The sequence below is a fragment of the Ambystoma mexicanum genome, chromosome 13 (assembly GCF_040938575.1).
Source record: "Ambystoma mexicanum isolate Mex_15411 chromosome 13, UKY_AmexF1_1, whole genome shotgun sequence".
NCBI classification, from domain to species: Eukaryota; Metazoa; Chordata; class Amphibia; order Caudata; family Ambystomatidae; genus Ambystoma; species Ambystoma mexicanum.
The window spans coordinates 488,456,407-488,479,707 of NC_090938.1; the positions used below are offsets into that span (position 1 = coordinate 488,456,407).

The 23,301-nt window shown below is 49.2% G+C and overlaps 1 protein-coding gene across 11 annotated transcripts in view; it reads left to right on the forward strand.

The window, feature by feature from the left end:
• MARCHF10 (membrane associated ring-CH-type finger 10) overlaps positions 1-23,301 on the forward strand; it is a 1,025,913-nt gene that overhangs the window by 350,229 nt on the left and 652,383 nt on the right. For 2 of the 11 annotated variants that reach the window (XM_069634139.1, XM_069634141.1), the window contains one exon: positions 3,981-4,070. The exons of the other annotated variants lie outside the window; for them this stretch is intronic. The gene's annotated coding sequence lies outside the window, so the exon portion shown is untranslated. The remainder of the gene's footprint in view (positions 1-3,980; positions 4,071-23,301) is intronic. 11 annotated transcript variants of the gene reach the window in all.

Below are 23,301 nucleotides of genomic sequence, written 5' to 3' on the forward strand. Positions count from 1 at the left end.
ATTCATTTTGGGTTGGTGGCATTTTGGCCGTTACTCCATCACTGGATTGTACGCATGTGTCGGATATGTACGCAGGTGTGGGAGTCACTAATCCTGGCCTGGTCATGTGCAGTCTGACTCGCACACTGCCAAGCCTGCTGCACAGTGTGCTTATTGGGATGTGCCACTTACTGCACTATGGTTGGTGGGCATTATGTGGTGGCAGTTGTCTTGCCATTGTCAGAATGGGTGGAGCGCAGTATGACAGGGTGCATTGGACGGGGCTTGGAGGTGTATTCAGCATGCATTTGCCATTGGCGGTGTTGACTTTGGACACTCACCTGCATCAGCGGACGACGGAGCCCCACACTCCATTTCTCCGACGCCCTCGATTGCTTCTGTGCCGATCAATGCAGCGCATGTCTCCTCCCATGGCGCTAGTTTCAATGGTGAGCTTGGTCCACCTCCAGTTTGCAGTGCCTGGCTGCGATTGGCTGAGAGGAGGCTCTGCACCCTCAAACGCAAATCGTCCCACCTTTTGCGGCAGTCCCTGGGGGTGCGTGGGGTGGTGCCTACCGCGCTCACCCTTTGGGCAAGTTCTGCCCATATTTGTTTTTTCCGGGCCACTGCCTCTCTGCGCATGTCGCTACTGAACACGACATCTGCGTGTTCCTCCAGGTGGCCCACCATGGCCTGCAGCTCCTCTGGGCTGAAGCGATGCTTGCTGAGGCGGTCCTCTGACTTCTTAGGTGCTTTGGGCATGGCTGGAGGTAGTGTGGGCCTTTTCCAAGGTTCAGGTTCGTCCCAAGGTTGCTGCCTGGAGAGGATGGCAATGGATTGTGTTTTTAAAGATGGCCGCCGCGCTCCTTCCCGTTCCTGTGCGATGACGTAATTTCTGTATCCGTAAATTAGCGGTGACCGTAATTTACGGTTATCGTAAATTACGATCACCGCTAATTACGGTCTGCAAGGCTTCGATGGCGGTGTCGGTAAATACGTCTCGCTTCATGCCGGTAAGGGGTTTAACGGGGCCTTTAGCGGTATGCCGCTAGGGTATTTACCGGCATGACGGAAAGCTCGTGCCCGCGAGGTCGGAATAGCCTGTAAATAGCGGCGTGGTGCCAGATCGGACTCGCTCTTTCCGCCATGCCGGTAAATTCCGATACTTACCGCCGACCTCGGAATGAGGCCCATAGACTTTCTAGGCATCCAGATCTTTCAAGAAGAAGGGAAACTATTGATTAAACCTTCCCATAAACCGACAGATAAAAATTCCTTGTTACAATACATGAGTCGCCACAATAAACATCTACGTGACAACCTACCATTCAGACAATTTTTGCTTTTAAGGCGCAACCGTAGCACCAATGCTTCATTGGAACAGGGGGTGGGGATACTCTCAAAGAAATTGAGAGAACAAGGATACCCCAAGAAAATTGTGAAAAAAGCAGCAAAGCGGGCATACAGTAATCGAGAGGCCCTTCTGGAAAAGACTAATAGATCTGCCATGCAAAATAAACTGGTTTACGTGTCCGCTTATAACCAACTTAAGGTTCAAGATACGGAACATAGTGTATAAACACTGGCGAGTGTTTGACAAAAAGGAATGAAAGAACGACGACCGCTGTTTGCCTACAGAAAGAGCACCTCCATTGGAGACCTAGGAAGTAAAAGCATGTTAGGCAATACTAAAGAAAACGGAAACACCCTACGAAAGACATGTGATATGGACCCAATTAAAGGACATTTTCCATGTGGGAAAAGAAGGGTGTGCAAACCTACGAAAATAATTGAACAGTGGAGATTGGACTGACCCAACCGTGGATACAGGATGGTTTTACGAATTGCAATTCTGACCATGTGGTGTACATGATCACTTGTCCCTGTGGACTCCACTATATAGGTAAGACCAACAGAAAAGTCAAAGTACGAATCATGGAAGATATAAGTTGCTGAAAACTGAAGTTGAGGTGGCCCCCCTAGTCAAACAAACACAAGCAGGACGATTTCTCATGGGCCATTTTGCAATAAAGCCATGGTGGAAACACAAAAGTAAAAGGGAAGATACTAATCCGAAGGGAGCAATAACTTTTTTATGACCAAAAGTGACACCAGAGGCCTCAACTGGGAAGTTGAGTGGCACAAACTCCTAGTCGAGGAGTGGAGAAGGGTGAATTTGACACCAGGACTTTGTGAGGGTTGACTAAATTGAACCTCGCTAGAGTCATCTAGTTAATACAGTACTGAGACCCGGGGGAATTACTATTGGTCCACTCCATCCAATAGACCGAGGTGGGTATGGTAATTTGGCTTGCTAAAAGTAGGAGTCAAAAACCAAAGGGTACAACAAGCCCCAAATAAAATCCTGATGACCCTGTGAATGAGTTGGTCTGAATGTCATGGTAGTTACCCCTTGAATACCCCTATCTACGTTATGACTTTATAACTACACACTGTCCATTATTAACTACCCCGACGGACAGATAACTCACTAATATGGCTTGGCTCTCTTCAAATTATACCAGGTCTTAATGGAATAGGGCAGGATTATGTGTAACCGTCATATGCAGATATTTGTAATGTTTTGCCAATTGCGCCACATCTAGTATTCCAGTATGAGGGGCGTCGGCATCTACCCCATACTGAGAGGGCCAAGATGTTAGTAGCCAGAACCTAGAGTGTGTCAAGATACCCTGTCTTCAGTGTTCACCAATGCGGGGCATAACCGTTGGGCCCGCACAAAGATGGCCGCAACATGAGCCGATAGAGCATCGAGAACCTATATGGATCAGGTTCTGACATTTACAACCACTTCTACGAACACAGAAGTGTCAGGATAACTTGTATGGAGCGGGGCAGGCAGGGGAAAAAGTAGAGGAATCAAACGCTGCCAGACTAAGAGATAAGGAACTGAGCCCAGGTGAGAGATTACTGTAGTAATGGAAGTAACGTGAGTGACCGGTGTCCTCCGCCTCTAGATTTAACGGGAGACTGAAGAATGCAGCCAAGATGAGACATGGCACATTTTAAGAGTACGACAGAAAATGAGAAGCACCAACCTTAACCGAAGGTGATCTGCACGCTGTTGTATCCTACATGGGTACTTGCTGGCTGACGGAGGATGCTGATTTCTGTAGATTGGACTAAGAGTAGAGATACTGTAAGGAAGGGAACACCGTTCAACATACCAGTAAAACATGTCATGTCTTGATTGTAGGTGGATAAACCATGAGAGCCTATGAAGAGCCGTTGATGCCCTAATCCACAGTGCATGTCAGAGCCCCTCCTACAGGTAATCGCACCGAGTGAGGGAAGTGAACAGAGTGGAAGGATAGGTCCCGACCACTCTGATGAATTAGTTGAGCATTTAGTGCTGATAATATCCTGTTTTTTCTTATCTTGCAGCTAATGAGGAGGAGCCCTCAATGTTATTAAAGTCATTATAACTTGTTCAGAAGGGACGAAAAGGAAAAGCTCCTGAAGAAAGTTACAATTGGGTTGTAGAACTGAAACATGTTGAGCATGAGAAGAGGGAGGATAATATATTAATTTAAGGTTCCCCCCGTACCTTTCCTGAGGGTGCTAAGAAAGCAGAAGAAGTCACTTGTACATGTCTTTGTAAGGTGTAGTAAGAAGATAGAGATGAATTTGCTGTATTTAGGAATTGTATTAGCATATTGGGATTACATTGAAGGTATTGATTATAAAGTATTTAATTGTTTGTGAATACAATTGTAAGTTTTTTACTAAGCCGTAACAAGAGTTGGAATTGGTGTTAATGTTTTTATACATTTTTATAAGAGTTAAAACAGTATATGGTCTCCACAGATTAGAAAAAACGCGATAGTCTCACCTGATTTTAGATGTTTGACCTTTTGTTTTACCTTTTAATGGACAGTGTTCACAGTCCATGAAATTAAGATGTGCACTGTTTAAGAATTTTGACCTGCTTCTGAACTGTACTATGCATCTTTTTTTTCCGTTAAAACGTGTATGCACAGTTCGAATGGATTGTCTCCTCCAAAGTATTCCACATCTTTGACATGTAATGTCCAAGATGGAACATCCAATAGATTGAACGTTACCAGTTGGTAAGTAACTTGTTCTTCTTGCAAATGCACTGAATTCTTACGAGGCTAGTACGAATTTTCAACAAAACAATGGTGTCTTGATGCATGCACCTTTTTAATCTATTATGTATGTGAACACTGTCTGCTTTTTTTTGTAGGTATGTCCGTTTACTTAATAATTTTATTTTAGTACACTGGTACCAATTTCACAGCTGTCATATTTTCCTCTTATCCACAAGGTGTCATCCTCTTTATTTGTGTACAGGTTAAGAGGGCGCCTTCAGTGTGCCAAGTCGCACCGTGTCACGTGTGATGCCTTAAACTTTTTCTGGTCATTTGGCCCACAACACTTTGCATGTTGGAATTTGAAGGACCATTATTGCGCTTGGAAAATAAGAACGACAAGTTTCAGAGTAGAAAAAAAAGGTGTTTCTGGCCGATAATGTCGCACACGACCTTGTGCAACTTGGGCATTTTTTGTACCCCCACCCCTTTTCTAGTTAGATCTACACTGTCATTTCCATATTTATGCAAATAATCTGTTCACCCCCATCTGGCATCAACATTTGTACTCGGCACTAGCCGTTTTTGAGGGATAATTTACTCTTGTCGAGTAAGATATCCTGTACTGTTTGCATGTCGAAATCCGGGGGTGGGAGGGGTTGTGGGGAGGGGCGTGTGTGAGTGCGAGGCACTGCCTGCAAAGCCATCTTCTTCCCACACCCTCGCGACCTGGAACCTGGTCGAAACTCGCACCGAGTAACTTGTTCTGCTCACCATGATAGACAACAGCAGGCAAGAGGCTTTCACGTTGTAATGCTGGTCGTCTTGTATTGAAATGCTGCTTTAACGTTTGCTTTCCGCTAAAAGCCATTGGGTGGTAGCAATGTTGATTGTCTATTGGTGAAAAATGCAGGTCACACTATCCAAATGAGTCTCTTGAGAGCCATGGGGATTTTGAGTAAAAGTAAGACCATTCTGAAATGACATGGGTATTGATTTTGATGTGAAACATGACGTTAAGGTGTTAGAGCCGAAAGCAACAGCCTTACGTGTTGGTGTTTGAAAATGCAATTATGTTTTTAAGAGCAAAATCTTGCAAATGACAAACCGTCTCCATCCAGCGATACCTGGTTCTGCTGTCAAAACTCCCTTCTGTTCCAGCAGTCAAGGGGACCTCAATGCTGCGGCCCTTGGAATCCTTGGAGTAAGGCTACTTGCAGCAGACTGGGCACCCGGAATGTAATCGATTAGGAAAGGACTGTGAAGCTGTCTATTTTTAGTTTTAGCTATTACGCAGCATCTGCGGGTGTTAAGTTATTTATCTACCCATTGACCCATGGCTTTACTCATCCTTTTGCTGTTTCCATCCATTGCCAGCCTATGCCTGCCCAAACCACATTGTCCTGGGATCTCGTTTAGGTAGCTATATCAAGCAGTAAAATCATACTTTGACCTGTTTATGGCCTACTAGTGTTATTTCTAAGCATTCTTCCAACAGTTTTAATGCCTGATGTAACTATATATTGGGAGATTGCGCTTAACATAGGGAGTTCCTCACCCCAGTCCCCAATTAAGAGAGCCCACAACACACCATTGGTTGGGATTCAACTCGGCCTATCTATGACTCGAATAGAGCCACTTTGATCCCTAATGACGCAAGAACCATGGGGTGTATAGGCAGAATATATATTTATTCATCAGTCATGTTCAATAGCTAGTGGTAACACATGCCACCTTCTCTTGTTGCACAAACAAAGCTTCAACACGCAAAGGCACTTTCCTTTCCCTAGTAACAGGCAAATATGACTTGATAACATTTTGATTTGAAAACAAAAGCAGTTTCGATTTTAAAACCAGGTAAACCTCACACGTTCGTTGTTGGATTCATGGGGATTCTCTGCACATTTGAAAATGCTTGCATTTTTGAAAACACACTGGCCTCATCGAGTTGGGCGGTAGCCCTTAAATTTGGTGGTAACGCTATTACCGCCACATTTAAGGGTCCGCCCAATCACGAGTCTCGCAGCATTTACCTCCAGCTCTAAGCTGCGGGTAAATGCACCAACTTGATGCCCATTTCTAGGCGCAATTACCGCAGCGCTATTAGTGTGCGCTAATTGCGCCGAAAACGCCCAATTGGATCGAATGCACCCAATGGGGAAATACCCCTTACTGGCCAATCCTTGATCTGGCCCACAAACTTTAATTATGCATGTGCACCCTGTTTACTTTTCACCCAAAGCAATGTAAAATCATTCTATCATCAGGGTCACTTACTCTCAGGAGAGAGTGTATATTCAATGGAAATTACACTAATTTCACTTTGCAAAGTGCCTCTCCCCCAAGCACCAAAAACCTGGCATCAGTGATATACAATACCCCCTTGTTTAAAGACCAGGTGTAGGGAGTGGGTACAGTTTAGGAATTTTGTTTGGGGCCAAGGGCACCCCTTTCTTTAAATACAATGTTTAACGAGTGTTGACAACTGGACATTAGTTTTTTGAGGCAAAAACAACCTTTAGTTGAAAGGCAGGGTTTTGGGAAGTGGTATCAGTTGGGAATTTGCGTTTTGTGACCAGCACCTTTCTGTTTCAAAGGCAAGTCTTGGGAAGGGGTAACAGTCGGGAATATCATTTTTGTGGCAAGGATCTTTTTGTTTTAAAGGAATCTGGGGTGAACACGGAAAATAAAGGCACCTAATTACATACGTGACTGTAACATAAGTCCTGTTAGGAAAGAGGGTGGAAGGTTCAAACTCTTCCAAGCTCCCCACTGCGTCAATCTATTTGGGAGTTAATTCAATTTATATTAAGTCAAGTATGCTAAGGGTCTACACAATTTGCCACCCCACCCACTATGAAGGGAAGAATGCAGGCAGGCAGACCGAACCCCCCCCACCCCACAGACTTGTTTTCAAATGGATCAATTCTAGTTACATGGGACCTCCTGTTTTGCGGAGCTCGGGGAAGACAGCCGGGCTCCTTGGGGATCCGCTTGGGGTCTGGTCACTTCAGTCTGAAATAATCACCAGCTTTCACCCCTCATCTGGCTCCCCTTAGGATCTGGGGCCTAGTCAGCTGTTTGCCTCCCAAGTTTCTCTCTCCCAGGCAAACTTTATGGCCTCTCAATGTTAAGGCCTCTCCACCCAAGATGGTTTTAGGCAGGTATTCCTTTTTCTTCTTCTGCTCTGTCTTTTTTCTATGCAAAGTTTAACAGCACTCGATGTCGGTCTCCCCAAGTAAGGTCAGGCAGCTGTCTCAGGATTCACCCAGGTGGATTATAGGCAAGTCCTGAAAGATGTTTAGCAGCTCTCCCATGAAGATGGGTTTGGCAGGTCTTTCTTCCTATACCTTGTCTGCCCCCCCCCTGCAGAGCGCAAGGGCTTTTTAATGTTAAGTCCCTCCCATAAATTATTTAGATAAGGAGGTGTCAACGTATTAGCCTCGAATTGCCATTGGACCTCCGCAGTTCTCTCCCCCTCCCACAGTTCCACCCCTGTCTGCCTATAGGAACAGGCATTTCCATGATTGAAGTGGAGACGTACATACCTTCTCTCATTTACATTTATTTAGCTGTCCGTTTTTCCACTCAAAAAGTCCCTACATGGCAAAATGTTTTACATTACCAATCAATGCTATAATACATAGATATTAATGTTCCCCTAACCATGACGCATTGGTGAAGGTTTTTTTTTTTGTCACATTATAGTATGTGTGCGCTACAGGTTTTCACCCTTTATTCGAAAACTAACATAGTTGGGACTATGAAACTTCATAATCAAATAACTCACTTTACTAGCCAGTAGGTCCCCAACTTTCAGACTTCTAACATTCATTGAGGTTGCCACTGGGTTATAAACAATCGAGCTCAGATACAACTGACATCAACACCGTCGCCTTGACAACAGCTTTCAAATGAGATGTCACAAGTCTGTAAGCATTCTGATCTCAAAATTATTGAATAGGGTGGCCACCGGAGGGGCGCTGATGGATGGTCCCTGATCGCACGTCTCTCACGTAGCAGGCCCGAAAAGTGAAGAGAGCCCCCACTTTTGCCCCCGCCGGGGAATCAACCCTGCACCCGGGAGCTCCAAAGACCCCCGACTTGGAGGGAGAAACAATGGTGCAAATCCAAACAGTGCTTGTCGAGCGCGGCCGTGGCAAAGTATTGGCCGAAAATGTAAGTGCTCCGTCCCACCCGGGACATAGAGCACAGTGAAGGTGTGAGGCCGCCCTGATTGTGGAGAGGCCTACAGAGCCAGTGAAACGAGCTGCCAGGCCATAAAGAGGTAGTTGAGACCCCCCCCTGCCCTTCCTGGGCCCCAGCACTGCCCAGGGCCTGTATCTAGATATTGAGGCAAATACCCAGGACCCTTGATTCCCTGGTGTCCTGCAGGAGTGCGTACTTGAGCTGTCAGGCCACATAAAGGTGGGTGAGACCCCCCCCGTCTCTGCCCTACCCAGGCCCTCGCACCGCTCGGGGCATAATCTGGACACAGTGAAATACCCGGGACTCCGGATTGGCCAGGGCCCTGCAGGAGTGCCTACTTGACCAGCAAGGCCACATAGAGGCCCTTCCCAGCCCTCGCACTGCACTGTGAAATAACAGGGACCCCCGTATTCACTGGGGTCCGCAGGAGTGCTTACTCGGTAACCCAAGCTGCCCCCTCCCTCAGAGGGTGAGGGTCTAGGGTGACCAGAGTCGGGGGACACACACACACACACAGGACCCGTAAGCCTTTGCAGAATTAGGAGGTGCAGCTCCACGGGGACTGCCTTCACAGGAGGCGCTTGGGTCTGGGACACACTGAGGTGGCAGCAGTATGCCCCGGCCTACTGCTTCTGGCATAGTGACCTGGTGACAGTTTGAAGCTCCGTAGTCTCAGGGCCCCTCAGCCAGGTGGAGGGCACCCGCAAGAAGGGATAGAGGCCCAGAGGAGTTTCAGCAGCACCCAGGGACCAGCCGGCTTCCAAAAAGTTTGTGGAACCTAATAGGGAACGAGGAGCTGTGTGCTCCCTACTCAGGGCGTGTGCCTGCCTCTCCACCTGGACAAGTGGTAGTGGGGGCCAGGGCTGGACTGGCCTTGGTGGCATACCCCGCACGGCAAAGTAGTGGCCTTGGTGTGCAAGAGGCCCCATGGCCCATGAACTGAAGTGACAGCTCGTCCAAGGTAAAGTGGTACTAGGGGGATTGCCCAGGTTGACAAGCTACACCGGAGACTGAGACTAGTATCCTGGGAAGGACCCAGAGACCTCAGACACTCCAGCAGTCCCTTCAGTGCAAGAGGCACTACCCACGCTTGAGTGCACAAGCTGAAGAGCAAGAAGGGACATGGACACAAGATTGAAATTAGCCAGCTTTGAATATACCCCAAGATCAAATGGAGGAGTAGTCAGACTGGACACCATGTCTTTGGTGGAGGAGGAATCCAATGGAACCAAAAAAGGTGTAGCAGCACTAATGGAGGAGAACGGGAACATGAGAGCGAAGATTGGGCTTAAGGTCTATAATTACTCAAAGGATCGACAAGATGGAGGAAAGACTGGAGGTGGTAGAGCATAACCAGTGCTCACTTGATACTTTGGAGACCCAGAAGGATGTGTGTCTTTCAGCGGTGGAGAGGAGAGAGGAGGAGATTATGCTCAAAGTGGACAACCTCGAAAATCGTGAATGGTGCAACAATCTGCACATTTTCGGGATCCCAGAAAAAGAGGGAGAGACTGAGAAGGACTTGAGGAGAACCATGTACGAAATTACCAACCTCATCTTTGACAATGACACAATAGATGAAGTAAAGATAGAGAGGATCCATAGGGCCGGGGGTGCGGTCGGAGGCCCCAGGTCAGTCCTCGCCCGCTTCCACTACGGTAACTCAAGATCTTAGTGAGGAAAAAGGGTTTGGGGTTGTACGGGACGACAATGATTATGGTTTTTCAGGATCTGTCCTCTCTGAACCTCACCAAGCGAAGGCTCTGCTCACCCCTCAGCAAGTGGTTAAATGAGGAAGGGGATGGATACAGGTGGGGGTTCCCGTTCTCCATCACTTTTGAAATGGATGGGTACAAATACAGGCTCCTCACGAGGAGGACATTCACAGGATCACCAGGAAGCTCACGGGCGAAACTGTGACTCCGCATACCTCAAAGGAAAAGGTGGCATACGAAGGACATTGGCAGACTAACAGATCGAGAAGGAGACTTATTCCAGGCAACCGGAAGTTCAGGAAGCTGAACATCCCCCCGCCCCCCCATGGGGTGGGGACCTGACCTAACACTGCAGATGGCAGTGCCAGGGCAGGTGGGGAGCAGATGGGGAGCAGGTGCAAGTGGATCTTGGTCACCTGGCCTAAGCCCCGCCCACCTGGTGCCTTCCTGGTTGCCTGCTGTTCATTGGGCCAATGGATTATCGTATCTAACTTGCGTAAGATCCCATGATGTTATTTAAGAACTGAACAATGGTATAAATCAGTTTTTTGTCCTTTCCCAAAATGATATTCGCCCATCTGACTTCTGGGTACATTTGTTGAGCTGAGATCTGAAAGTGATCTCTGTAGATGTTTCTCAGTTCCACTAGGGCTGGGTAGTCTATAATGATGTGTTGCACTGTCTCTTGCGATGACTCATTGAGGCAGAATCGGCAGTTTTGTTCCGAACTAGGAATTTGATTCATTTATATCTAGTTGGAATAGTGTTCAAACGTATTTTCAAGTATGTATCGCAAATAAGTTTGTCCGGAAATAGATTTAGATAGGTTTGCAGTTCATATAGATCCCTTGTGTCAAATTAGCAATGTAGGTTCATCTGAATGGTTTTAGCCCAATCATTTCGCTGCAACTTAATATTGGCGTGCTGCGGACGTAGTAGTAACATTTACATGGATATGTCTTTGCTTGTCAGAAGTCTTTCCATGTCCTTCTGCCATGCGTTCAAGATGGTATTGTTCATGCTACTCAGGTTTGTATGGAGAATCTGCATTGCCGGTATGTTGTCGCTGGTCATTATTTTGCGGAAAAGATCCAATTGTTTCCAGAGGGTGATGGATAAAAGCGATTGAGTAGCAATTTAAAATCTTATTCTTGCCATGGGATACGTTCGAGGCAGTGCTAAGATCTTCCGCCCAAACATTGTTTCAAATTTTTGCACATTAGTTGTGAAAATGTAATAAAGATTTCGCTCCCGTAGGTGAGAATGGGTTCGACATTTTGCCTATAGAAGGCGATGATGGGTTTGAAAGAATATTTTCCAAATTTAGTATGAAGGCATCCACCTTGTCTAGCTAAAGATTGAGTTTTTTCTTCCAGGTAATTCGCCCAGTCTTCTATTTTGTATGCATTTCTGGATTTTTTCATCTGACTATGAGTTCTTGGTAAGAGAGAGGAAATAGCAATTACTTCAAGTGGGCCACAGCTAGGATGCCAGATTGTTAAGAGGCAGATCACCTGTAAGTGGACTCCTGCCAAATAAAGGATTTGCAGCCTGTTCTACCAACTGCAAGTTGCTACTTTTTTGTGTGGGGCAAGGATATGTGTGTGTCTCTTGGAATGGAAGGATGGGGGTTTCAAAGAAAGAGGAAATCTTGTTAGTACCTCTGTGTAAGCCCTGTTATGGGAGTAGAGTAGAGGGACCAAGTGTGTGATGTTGCTGCTTTGACTGTCGTCCTGGGGGGTGGTACAGCAAACGAGGAGGATGAGCGATTGCAAGCCCACCCCCTTATAAGCACTCCCCATATCCGCGGCAGGATGTGTTGGACCCGGGGGATACCTAGTAGGTGGGGTGTATGTGGACTCAGGGGGGTGGCCAGAGGGGCAGCCCGCTATGTGGACTGCCCTCTAGCGCCCCTGGGAGGGCCGGGCCAGCCTCTCACGATGAGTTTGGTCCCTCTTATTCCATCTCATGCTGGCTTCAGAGCCTAGCCTTTCTTTGCCTTTGTTATTCTGAATGCAGAGCTGGACTCTCTTCCTTTCTCGTTTTTAACATTTGCTGCAAAGCCTGATCTATTTGATTCTCTCATATGTTACTAGGATGGCAGAGCATGGGTCCTCTGCCAGATTACATTATTCTTGCCCTGGTTTGGAGCCTGGCCCCTACAGCCATGATGGGGGGAGGCTATTACTTTTGGTAGTACGTACCCTTTGAGGGTGGGCAGACATTGCCTCCTGCTTTAGCCCACTAACAGCTCTGCTTTGCAACTTTATCACACATACCTGTCAGGTGGCATGTAACTCAATGCTACTAATGTTATGAGCCTCAGAAGTCTGGAATCCTTTGCCCCATCAACTAGGGTACATACAAGCTTGCCACGTGATACTTACCCATGTCTGCGTCGGCATCTTTCGCCCTGTGGGGAAGACACACACAGAAAGAACAGGGCACAGTGGCCTTGTTGGTTTTTCACACTTCTTCTTCGGGGTGGGCACAATTCACTCCGCAGAGAAAGTGGCACATGCTGGGCAACATTCTCCCACTTGGCCAATTTCGCTCTTTGGGTGACAATGTCAATTTAAAATACCTCTGTCGACTTATTATTGCGCAATCCACACTGATGGGTTTAAGCACCCTCTTAACGTGAGATGGCAATTAAGGCATTTGCCAACGCACTCAAGAAGCACAGGACACCCTCTTACCAGCGACATGCCATGCTCACTCATTCTAATCACGAATTGCCATTTATATGGGGTCATGTTAAATGTATTTATTTATTACATGTGTAGCATCACACAACCCCCAACCATCAAGGCGCAAAGTAAACTGCATGGAGTGGACCACTTCAATTGGCGCACGTTTTTACCTTTCCGCCACAAAATGGAAGATTTTAGCGTAAAAGGCAGGTGAAATCACATTGCTTTTTTACTTTGGAAGAGTGTAAATACCTCGCGCGATTAGCAATTGCTGGCGGAATTGACAGTGGCTTCCTCTAGACTCTGCCCACTTTTACCAGGTTTCCTTTCCAAGCAGATCCCAGAGGAATCCCTTTCCCTATTTCCAGCATGAGAATCCATGCTGGCAGTAAGGCTGCATTTGTCTAGTGGAGCGGGAAATGGAGGGCGTCCTGGTGTGTCCACTAGGCTCTCGAACTCCACCCAGAAAATGAACGAAAATCTGGCCAATTAGAATTAGAAAAAGCGACGGGAATAGTGTTTTCCACCACTTTTTTCTGAACCAGTTGACCTGGAAAATGCTGTGTTGCATCGGAAGCTGAATGCATTCACTCCGCCTATTATCCCACCGGAAGATTAAGCCAGGTGCTGAACACAGGTGTTACATATTCCTGTGCACAATCGGCATTTGGAGCATTAACTAACTGAGCTACCTTACAAATGATATCTCCTTTGGGGCTTTACAGTCTTAACCCCTTAACTGCGATGGGTATTTCCCCCCAGTGATTTCGTTATGTCGCCATTCAATCCCTTGTAACTTCTTTGTTACATGAGATATCTCGGCCAAAGGTGGCCCCTTTTTTCCCACATGTAGGCAGCCGTAACGGCACCCAGGAATCCTAGTTTGCTGTAGGGGGTGAGAGAAAATAACCAAAAAGGAGAACATTTTTTTTTTTTAATTTTTTTTTAGAAAATGGCAATAAAATGTACCAAGAAGCTTGTGGTGTTTTCCTTGTAAGAGCTAGGAACAAATGGTTTGCTGTGCTGGATTCGCCATTTTCCAGGCTTTTAAGAACAGATTGAGTGGAAACCGAAATAGCATATTTTGATATGCTAATCAGCCATTTTGTGAGAGGTAGGCGATTTTTGCCGTTTTTTGTCCAATAGAACATGCGTGGACGGAATGGAAGAAAAGGGTAGGAAAGCTGAATGGGAAGCCAGAAAGGCATACATTTCTGAAAAGTAGACCGTATCCCAGGTTTAGGAAGGGGTGATTTGCGCAGGTCAGGCAACAACTATGTAGGGAAAGATTCCATAGTTTGGGGGAAAATCGGGAAAATTACAGAAAAAAAACACAATTTCTGCACATTTCACTCTGGTCACCCACCAAAACGCGCAGCCAACAACACATGGCCTACTTTCCCGTGTTCCCACAGGTTTCCCGACGAAAACAGTACCTCATGTGTGGGTGTACCCTTCCTGGGTGCAAAGGGAAAAGCCTAAAACACTGGTAACCCCAAGTCTTTTTGCACAGCAGATTTTCAGGAATGTTGCTCATGTGGACAACCTACAGATTTGGGCCTAGGGTGTCGAAGCCACGAAGGACAATGGGGAACCCCATGCATTTCCGAAAAGAAGACACCCGTGGGAATCTAGAGGTTTGACTTGTGCGAATCGCCCCATAATTTATGACCCACAATCCCCGATAGTCTGAAATTTGGTGGAAAAACACAATTTTCACTTTGTCTGGGATTGTGGGTAATAAATTCTGGGGCGATTCGCGCAAGTCAGACCTCTGTGGATTCCCACAGGTGTCTTCTTTTCGGAAATGCATGGGGTACCCTGTTTTCCTTCATGGCTTCGACACCCTAGGCCCAAATCTGTAGGTTGTCTCCCAAAACCCGTTGGGGGGGGTTACCAGTGGTTTAGCCTTTTCCCTACACATGAGGTACTGTTTACGTCAGGACGCCTGTGGGAACATGGGAAGGTAGGACATGTGGTGTTGGCAGCGTGTTTCGGTGGGTGGCAAGAGGGAAATGTCTGAAAATTGTAGTTTTTTAGCCGAAGTTTTTTACCTTCCAGCGTTCCCACAAGTGTCGCAACGAAAACAGTATCTCACATTTGTGGGTGCACCTACCTGGGCGCAAAGAGAAAAGGCTAACCCACTGGTAACCCCAAGCCTTTCGGCAAAGCAGATTTTGCTCATGTGGACAGCCTACAGATTTGGACCTAGGGTGTCGAAGCCACCAAGGAAAACAGGGAACCCCATGCATTTCTGAAAGATGACACCCGTGGGCACCCTCTTTTCCACAAAAAACATCCATGGTGGTTTAGTGACCCCCCACACCCACCCAAAACAAGTTATAATTTGTTTTATTTTTGTTTTTATTTTGCCTCTTTCCTAGGGGCAGATTGTGCTAGCAATCCGCCCCCAGGGAGGGCTACATAAGATGCCCCCCCCATCCATTTGTGGTGGTGGGAGGGCCACCCCCTTTCCACTAAAAACATCCATGGTGGTTCAGTGGCCCCCCACACCCACCCAAAACAAGTTATAATTTGTTTTATTTTTGTTTTGCCCCTATCCTAGAGGAAGATGGGCACATGTGTGTGGCCATCCGCACCCCTGGGGGATAGGAGGCAAAACGTCCTGCCACAGGCTTGGAAAGTGGCTCTGCCAATATTTGCAGCACCCCCCCCCCCCCCAAATGGATGGGGGCATATCATGTACCCCTTCCTGGGGCAGAAATATGCCCCCAGGGAAGGCTAATTAAGGTGCCCCATCCACTTAGGGTGGGGGGAGAGGGCCACCCCCCTTTCAAATGCAAAAAAATCCTGGTGGTCTAGTGGGCCCCCCAAACCCACCCAAAACAAGTTATAATATATATATGTTTTGTGCTTCCCTAGGGGCAGATGAGCACATGTGTGTGACCATCTGCCCCCAGGGGGGTGGAAAAATGTACTGCCCCAGGCCTGGGGAGCGGGATGGCTCTGCCAATATTTGCAGGGGCCTCTCCCCCCTCCCCAAATGGATGGAGGGCATCTCATGTACCCCTTCCTAGGGTCAGAAATCTGCCCCCAGGGAGGGCTACACAAGGTGCCCCCATCTACTTAGGGTGGGGGAAGAGGGCCACCCCCTTGCAAAAATCCCTGGTGGCCAGTGGTCCCACCCTTACCTACCCCACCCAAAACTACATTTAAAAAATAATCTGGATTCCAAGATGGCGGCGGTTACGGAGTAGCTGTGTCGGCCGAGCTCTCCCTGCCTGCGAGTGGAAGTGCGGCAGTCCACCACCCCGCGGCACCCCTTTGGCCGGTGAATCGTGGGCAAAATTCTGCGCGGCTCCCACCGGTGGGCCCGGGGAGCCCGAAGAAAAGGGGTAGCGTCGCCCCGGGAGCCCCAGGGCAAGCGATCGAGCGGGGGGACCGTCCCCTGCGGCTCGCGCCCCAGCAGCGGAGAGAGGAATTGGGCGGCCCCCTCGGCTAGGAAGAGGAGGAGGAGCGCAGCCGCTGGAATCGGCTCCGCTGCGTGAGAGCGGGGAGGTCGTCCCCTGTGGCCCGCGCCCGGAGGAGGGAGGAGGAGCCGGGCTTCCCCCCTTGGAGTCGGGGCTGGCCGCGGGCGGCGGGAGCGGAGCCCCGGTGCAGGCAGGGCAGCGGGGAGGCTGCTAAGGAGGCGGCTGGCGGCGCAGTGTACAGCCGCCTGCTAGAAGCGCTGCGGGGAGGCTGCGGACCCGAGAGGGAGGTGCCCCCCGGGGGGCAGCTGGAGGCCGTGTTGGAGGCCGAGTGGCGGAGGAGTCCAACGTTGAAGAAGGGGCCCCGGAGGACACGGGGGCCCCAGTGGGAGCGGCCGTCTGGGCTCTGGGCCAAACCCTGTGGCGGAGAGACTTATTGTGACTGGCGAGGCCCTGGGGGATGCACGGGCCATATCTGTGTCGCGACGCGGTGGAGCACTGAGCCACGGTGAGTGTGGCGCAAAGAGGAGGAGTGCAGGGGCTGCGAGGTTTTAGCTGCCCACCTAGGACACTGCGCAGCCCGAAGGGGGCAGGTCCGGTGGTGGCCTGGATCAAGTGGGGCTTTACAGTGTGGACTGGGAAGGTGTTTGCTGACCGCCCTCCCCACTTTGGGCTGTGGCGAATTGTATAGGTGAACAGGCTGGGGGCGGCCTGAAGGCTCAGGGGGGCAGGGGGCCCGGATTTGGCGTAAAGGCACCCTGCTGAGCATTTTACCACTGCTGACCACCCCCCTCTCCCTCCAACTTGAGGACACTTCGCCGTACACCCCATTGGCAACCCGGGGCTGGACCACTCGCAGCCGAATCAGATTCTTGTTGATGGCCACTCGCTCTAAGGGAAAGAGTGGAAGGGTGCAGCAACCCTCAAGGGACTCTCAGAGTACACTCCACTCTCTGTGGCTCCCGCAGGACATGGGGGATAATACTGGGGATGGCAATGAGGGTCTGATGAGGAGCATTGCGAAAGACAGCACGCAGGGGCGACCCCAGATGCCTGGCCACGATCTCATGGGGGAAATTCAGGCGCTCCACGCCAGCTTGGCCAAGACCTTTCAAGACCAGTTTCAGTTAATGCGCACTGATCTGAATGAAGCCCTGGGGGAGATCAAGCGGGAAATGAAGCAGCTAGGGGACAGGACGGATCTCCTGGAGAGGGGTTTGCAGGAAGTCGAGAATGGGACTACAGCTAATAGTGAGGCGTTGGAGCGCCTGGACATAGCGACCCGGAACCTGGAGTTACAGATGGAGGATGTGGAAATGTGGGGCAAGACCATTTTCTGCGTGGGGTGGTGGGAACCCTACAAGACTTTTCAAGGGGACAGATAATTTTGATGGGGGACTTGAAACTGGCGTGGGATGGAAGGAGGGATCGTTCGCAGCTGAGGGAAGGGGGAGGGGGTGCGGTTGCATCGCCTGCATTGAAGGAAAGGTTGGAGGAAGCGGGTTTGCGGGATGTGTGGAGAGTGTTAAGGGGGAAGGAGGAGGGGTTTACGTTCCTCTCGGATGTTCACAGGTCCCAGTCGAGAATCTACTATATCTGGGTGTCCACGAGCTTGATCGGGCGGGTGTTGGCTCCATAGAGGTAGGCCCCGTGGGGATAGCGGACCACATGGTAGTCCAAATGCGGCTACAGTTGGGGAATAGAAGGCCGGGGCTGTGGAGGTGGAAATTCTCGGAGGCGCTACTGAGAGACCAGGTGACGAGTGAGGAGATAGAGAGGAGGATCCGGGAATATTTTGACCAGAACAGTGATCTAGACACGAGCCTGGAGGTGAGATGGGATGCTTTCAAGGCCACGTTGAGGGGAGATATAATCGCCCTGCAGGCGGAGAGACATAGGCAGATGCGGCGGCTAGAGGAGCAGTTGGAAAAAGAGGTGGAGGTCGCTAGGGTGCGAGTGGGGGAAAATCCGTCTTCTAAAAAATTGTATAAGGAGTATAGGGCGGTCGAGGGTCAATTGGGGATCCTCAGGAATAAAAAGGCGGAGGCAGCCATGCTCAGGGTTAGGCAGAAGTATTATGCAAAGGCTAACAAGGCCGACTCTCTCCTGGCGCGTTTACTGAGGGGTGAGAGGGAACGTAATGTAATCGGGGCTTTGAGAAGTAGAGATGGGGCGAGACTCACCAAGACAGAGGAGATTAAAGGGAGGCTAGCTGAATTTTACGAGGATCTATACTCCTCGCAGAATCCGTCGGGGGAAGCTCAGAGGAAGTTCTTGGAGGGCCTCGCGCTCCCACGGCTTTCTGATGAAGAGGGGGTAGAATTAAGCCGAGCTATCTCAGAGGATGAAGTGAGGGCGACTGTATCAGCCCTCCCCCGAGGCAAGGCCTTCTGGCCCGGATGGCTTCCCAGCAGCCTTTTATAAGCAGTTCTCTCACCTCCTCGTTCCACATCTGACGCAACTGTTCAACTCCTTCAGAGCCAGGGGGTGTATCACCCCATCGATGGAGGAGGCTAAGATAACGCTTATACACAAGGCGAGTAAAGACCCTGAGGAGTGTACATCGTATCGCCCCATTGCCCTCATAAACACTGAGGCAAAAATGTACACCAAAATTCTAGCGAAGAGGCTGGAGAGGTACCTTCCCACGTTGATTCACCAGGACCAGTCGGGCTTTGTGGTAGGGAGGCAGACGGCTGATAATATTAGAAGGGTGGCCCACATTGTTGAGAAGGCATGGAAGACGGCCACTCCGGCGATTCTTTTAGCGTTGGACACGGAAAAGGCGTTCGATCGAGTAGAGTGGTCGTTCTTATTCTGGGTAATGGAGCGGATGGGGCTAGGGCCAGGTTTCATTAGCATGGTCGAGGCGAATTACAGGAACCCCAGGTCACGGATCCTGGTCAATGGGGAAACCTCCAACCCAATTGGGCTTAGGAGAGGTACGAAACAGGGCTGTCCCCTGTCCCCCTTGCTATATGCGATTTACCTAGAACCCCTTTTATTGGCCTTAAGAGAATCCAATCGTATCTGGGGTGTACCGTTCGGGGAGGGCCAACATAAAGTGGCAGCTTTTGCTGATGATATGCTGCTTATGTTGACGCGGCCGCAGGAGTCTATTAAGGCGTGTGAGGCACTGTTGACCGAATTTGGGGAGGCATCAGGTCTGTGTATCAATCTGCTAAAATCCAAATTGATGAATCTATCTTTAGAAGAGAGGGAGGCACAGGCACTTAGGGAGGTCTCCCCGTTTCGGTGGAGCCCAGGTGGGATCAGGTATTTGGGTGTTTGGATTACCCCCTCACTAGGCGGGTGGTATAGCGTGAACTACACCCCTTTGCTTAAAGATATCAAGAGAGATTTAAGGCGCTGGGGTGCCCTTAGGATCTCCTGGCTGGGGAGGAGGGAAGCAGTTAAAATGGTGATTCTGCCTCGCATTTTATATTTTTTTTCAAGCGATCCCCTTGGCGATCCCGCAGCGCTTTTTCAGTTAACTTGAACAGGTGGTTAGGGACTTCATATGGGAGGGGAAAAAGCCGCCCCTGTCTTGGCGCCTCCTTACGGCGTCCAGGGATCAAGGGGGGCCTGGGGCTGCCAGATTTCCGGCGATATCACGACGCTGCACTTCTCCGGGTAATTAGGGAATGGTTCGGAGACACCTATGTGAAGCACTGGGTACAAATGGATAGGGCAATTGCGCGGCACCACCTGGGTGAAGTTCTATGGCTTCCGCGGAAGTTGCGGCCGTCGCACATATATAGGAGCGACATAACAAAGGGGGTGGTGGCCGCTTGGGATAGGGTGGTGGAGAGCCGGGGGGTCACATCTTTCCGTCCCCCATTACCCCAGTTTTTGATAATGGAGACTTCACGCCGGGATTGGAGAGAGGGGCATTTCGTGCGTGGGATGTGGGCGGCTGTAAGACCCTGAGGGACATGTTTAGCAATGGCACGATTAAAACATTCAGAGAATGCAAGCAGGCATTTGGAGTAGGTGAGGGGGAGAGACACACTGAGATGAGGAGAGGGGCCACGAGGGAGCTCACACATTTTGAACGTTTCCTATTGACACATGATGGCACCAGAGGCTTGATATCAGATCTGTATAAACTTCTGGAGGGCGAGGGCCCGGCGGTCAGGTGGCCGTATATGAAGGTTTGGGAGCGGCAGAGGGGAGTGGGGATGAAGAGAAGAGATTGGGAGAGGCTATGGAGGTTGGTCCCTAAATTGATTAGATCTCCCCGATTACAGGAAGCCTGGTATAAGTACATTTTTGATTGGCACTACACTCCAGCCAAACTACACGCGATGTACCCCACTAACTCATGTGATTGCTGGAGGGGCTGCGGGGAGATGGGCACGGCGATGCATATTTGGTGGGACTGCCCACTTATTAGACCCTTTTGGCGTGAAATTGCAGGTGCCCTGGCTCAGACTCAAGAGTCGGGGGAGCCTCGGAGCCCCAGAAAGGCACTATTGGGTATGAGTGGGGTGGAGGAGGGGGGAGGGGGGGGCGAGAACCCCCAAGGCACACGTTGTTTTTGTTTTGGCAGCGATGGGATTAATCGCGCAGAGCTGGAAGAGCCCGAGGATCCCTACTGAGAGCGAGTGGCTCAGGAAGATGTGGGACATTGTTTCCTTAGAGTGGGCCTCTTATGCGGTTGAGGGGAGGTTGGAGAACTTTGCAGCAGATTGGGGCGAGACTTTGGACTACCTGAAAGGAGACTTCAGGGTGCAATGGTGCCCCCAAAGACTAAAACTGTTAGACATCTACAGCTGTTAGGCCGGACTGGCTTATTTGAGTTTGAGGGTTGTTTTTATCTAGGTGCTACAACCGGGTAAAGGGGGAGGGGGGTTGGGGGGGGGGGTTTAGGCTGTTGATTGTTTTGTTTTAAGATTTGCTGGATTTGTGAAAATTAATAAACAGAAATTATAAAAAAAATAATAATAATCTGCCTGGAGCAGATGATCACCCATCTGCCCCCAGGGTATTGCCCCCATGCTTTGGGGGCCAGGGGGGAGAGGGCATCGTACATAGTAAGCAGCCCCTCTTCCCACTTCAAAAGCAGATCCCTGCACGACACACCAAGCACATATTCTGGGGGGATAAATGACATTACATCCCCCCCACTTACAATTGTGGGGGGATTTGTCCCCCCTCTTCCCCCCCCCCATGTCCTACGCCCATGGGGGTCTTTGTCTTTTAGTTGTCAGATTAATTAATTTCATGATTTTTGTTTTCTTTGTGTTAATCTGTAAATCATTGACCTTCATATATGTTCCCATCATCTTTAGGCTAAGCTGTAATCCCTTTGGCGTTTTGTCCATCAAAACGAATTCATCTGCATACATCATTATAGGGACAGGAACTGAATTGATCTTTGGATTTAAAAAGGTTGCTTGCAAGTGGTCTTCTACATCTGCTGTGAACAGGTTGAAGAGGGTTGCCGCGAGAGGGCAACCCTGCTTCAAGCCAATCCAAGTCTTTATAGGTGTTGATAAAATTCCTTCTTAGAATAGTTTGACTGTAATGGCAGTGTTAGAGTATTGCAGCTTGATCGGCTCAATGATCTGTGCTGGGCAATTCCAAGCAGTTAGTTTATTCCAGAGCTTTTGTCTGTTGATTGTATCAAATGCCATGTAGAGATCGACAAATGTCACATAGACTTGGGTTTTATTCAGAAATGCGTCCTGCGAGGTTTAATATCATTAGGTTAACATTGGTGCCCACGTTGGCAGTGAAGCCAGGTTGCCGCTCTTTTTCCCCACTTAGCAAGCCCTGCCCCTCTGGTGCCTTCCTGGTTGCTGCTTTTTCCCTATTTAAGGAGCCCTCCAGCCTCTTTTCCTTTGCAGATGGGGAGCAGGTGCAAGTGGATCTTGGTCACCTGACCTAAGCCCCACCCACCTGGTGCCTTCCTGGATGCTGCTTTTTCCTCACTTAGCAAGTTCCGCCCACCTGTGTCTTCCTGGTTGGTGCTCTTTTTCCCTACTTAAGGAGCCCTCCAGCCTCTTTTCCTTTGCAGATGGGGAGCAGGTGCAAGTGGATCTAGGTCACCTGGCCTAAGCACCGCCCATATTCTTAGCCTTGCCTCTTCCTTCCTGCTCTTAACTCTTAGATCAAGAGCGTCTTTCACCCGGGCATCTGAAGCGAAGGACAGTTGAAGAAAAGTGAAATTTCTGTTTGGCCAAGTGGATCCAGGGACCAAACCCCTGCTCAGACAGCAGGTAAGCATCCACCAACATGTTTACTCCCTCTGTCCCCACAGGCCATCCCCACCTCTCTGGTCCCCCCATGATGTTCCCCTGTGCCCCCCCCATCTTGCACACTGGTGTTTCCTGTTTTGTTTGTTGATTCATCTACCCTGCTCCCCCTGTCCCCTGCAGCCTACTTCTTCTGCAGGAGTCTGTCCTGATGCATTCTGGTTTCACCATCACTGCGTTGTGGCCAATGCTGGATTTGACTTTTATGGTCTTCATTGATTCACAGTGCATCACCCCTTACTTTATCCCTTTTCCTATCTCCTCCCCTTACTTTCTTCTATGCACTTTATCAGAATTGTCCCGGGACCTAGTATGATAGCAACCTCATTTGTCTCCTCCCCCCTCCCCTTACTTGTTTTTTTCCTCCCCACCCCCTTTAGCACTATCTGAATTGTCATCAGGCCTAGTACATTAGTCGCTTGTTTTGTTCCTCCCCTCCCTTTCTGCACCCCTCTCCCTCACCTTTTTCTTTCTCCAACTCTGCAAGAAATGTCGTCGGGCCTAGTACGGTAGTCTCCTATCTGTTTCTATTTCCTTCCCACTCTCCCCCTCCCTTCCTCATCTATGTCTTAGCTCTTGCACTATCTGAAATGTCATCAGGCCCAGTACGATGGTTAATTTCACATCCTTACTGTTCATGGCCTGTAAGAATGTCATTGTATTTTCCCTTGTTCCCTCCCTTGCCTTGAAGCACTTTGAAACACATTGTGGATAGGCGCTATATAAATAAACATATCATAACACTGGTCATGTCTCTATGGCTAACATTTAAAGGAGGGAGATCAAAATTAAGAGGCGATCCCCATGTTGTGCGGGCTATCAAATAAGGTCTCAGTGGTTGGTTTGAAACCCATTCAGGTTGTAATGTTGGAAATGGAGTCTTCAGGGGGATGAGAAATTCAGGGTATTGTATTTGATGTTTTTTGAGAAATTGTTAGGGGCGA